Below are 2,171 nucleotides of genomic sequence, written 5' to 3' on the forward strand. Positions count from 1 at the left end.
GTCTTGGCCATTAACTGCTGCCAGATGCAGTCCAATCCCTTTTTGTATCTCCGAAAGACATGAGAAATCAATTTGTAATCATTATGGGTCGGTTTATTTGCCAATGGAAATCCATATGGAACCCATGAAGTCATCAGACCGTAATTGTCACTCATAAAATTAAAAAAAAAAACAACCACTTTTAGAACAAAAAAGATTACATGCCCCGGGTGAGGCTCGAACTCACGACCTTAAGATTATGAGACTTACGCGCTGCCAACTGCGCCACCGAGGCCTTGATACTATAGGCGACAATGCAGAAACAATGTGAGAAATCGGATAAGCTGATAATAATTTGTTCGTTACACTTTGCCATTATCGCAGAATTTTGAATGCAATGAGGTATAATTATTTTTCTCTTTGTTGTTATCTCTTACATTTATACTATTACAAATGAGTTTAAGTTAAAACATTTATATTTGCCACTTGTAAATAATCTTTTTTGGGCCAACTCTATTTGTTCCTGTATTACCGTTCGGTTCTAATAAAATTAAAATATATAAAAATATAATTGAACAATTAAAATTAATAAAATGCATTAAGCTTCTGTTTTGATTTTACATTTTTCAATTGTGGAACATGCTTAATGTTTATTTAAATAAAATTAAATCCTATGTATATTTTCCACCTTAAGTTAGTTATTTTAGAATTTTGCCTTCTTTAGTATGCAAATATAAATTTCTACTTTTTTACTTCTTTAATCATTGTGGTGAAACACATTATCCTAGGACTCACACTTAAAAATTATAATTATCAAAATCAATTGGTGATTCACCTCATTAATTTCTTATGAAAATCTTTAGCCGTGGGCCATATACATACACCTGTCTTTATCACAAGCCTCATCAAAACGCCGACCCAAAAATAAAAACAATATCTTGTAATGATGCCATATTTCCGCCGGTTGATTCCTTTATTAATTTTGTGATTGCCTTGACGTTAATGAGGAAACTACTTTCTCGACGAACCATAAAAAAGGGTAAGCTCCCGGGACCCAACGACTCAGACTGACAGGTATTCCACCTTTGCTCTTTTGATTTATGCGCTCAACATACGCGTATACTTATTTTATGGCTCTTGTTTAGTTCTGCTGTGATGTGGCGTGGCTTGGCGCCTTCAATGAGCCGTGTCTGCACATATTTCTCAATCATTCCGAGTTTTCAGACAATACCGGGTACGGTATGCTGTTCATATGCAGACACATATATGAGTTTTTATGACGCTTGTTTGTTGCTGATGCCGTGGAGGGAATGTCTACTGCTTTTATTACCACAAATTCTGTCGCCTTTCTGCCAGAACCCCAGACCCACTCACACCATTTATATGAAAGCGTTTCATTGTTTTAGCCGCCCAGCTTTGACGTATTAACAATTTGTCAAGCGAAATTTAGCAGCAGCAGGATAAAAATCAATGCATGGTAACTAATTACTTGCTGGCCAAGCATGTCTTTCTTTCGCAACTGCATTTACTCTACACTGAAAGAGAGGTACAAGTTTAAAACTATCCTCCTCCATTTTTCTTCCTCCACTATGTTCTTTAACTGTTGATCAATATTAGAAAGGCGTTGAGTCTTATAAAAAATTAAATATTTAAAAAATGGATGATCTTATAAGTATTAATAAAGTTCCCTAAACGTATTTCCAAGTTTAAAGTAAAGGAAACACACGATCTACAATCTACGCCTTAAAGTTAGTCCAAAACTCAACCAGAAAGTCCTTTTTAATTTGTAAGCAAATCAGCGAAATTTTTCAAAGTGCAATGGGTGATTACTCTGCGGCGGCAGATGTGACACGCCCCCAACTGATGTCGCAGGATCCAGCTGGCGCTGCTTTGTTTGCCCGCATTAACTGAGTGGACGTCCCATCCAGTGGGCATCCACAGATGTCCTGGCTCTGGGGAGCTGCTAAAAATTGCAACTAGCATCTGATGATGTCCCCGGCGATGCACGACGTCCCTTCCCACATGGGCAGCAGGGCAGGGCAGCATCTGCTGGTGCAGCACTTTTTCCGCTTTGAGCCAAACACTCACTTTGATCATTTTTCATTTTCCAAAGCGACACATGAGCTCTCCCAACCCAGCAGCATGTCTGCAGCTGGATTCCGGGATTCCTGGACGTGTGCGGAGGCACGGGT

The 2,171-nt window shown here is 38.6% G+C and overlaps 1 non-coding gene across 1 annotated transcript; it reads right to left on the minus strand.

Moving 5' to 3' along the window:
* Positions 1-201: 201 nt before the first annotated feature.
* On the minus strand, positions 202-274 carry Trnam-cau (transfer RNA methionine (anticodon CAU)). Its single transcript has one exon. It is a non-coding gene; the product is annotated as a tRNA-Met (tRNA).
* Positions 275-2,171: the final 1,897 nt, after the last annotated feature.

Source organism: Drosophila biarmipes, chromosome 3R, assembly GCF_025231255.1.
Source record: "Drosophila biarmipes strain raj3 chromosome 3R, RU_DBia_V1.1, whole genome shotgun sequence".
NCBI lineage: Eukaryota > Metazoa > Arthropoda > Insecta > Diptera > Drosophilidae > Drosophila > Drosophila biarmipes.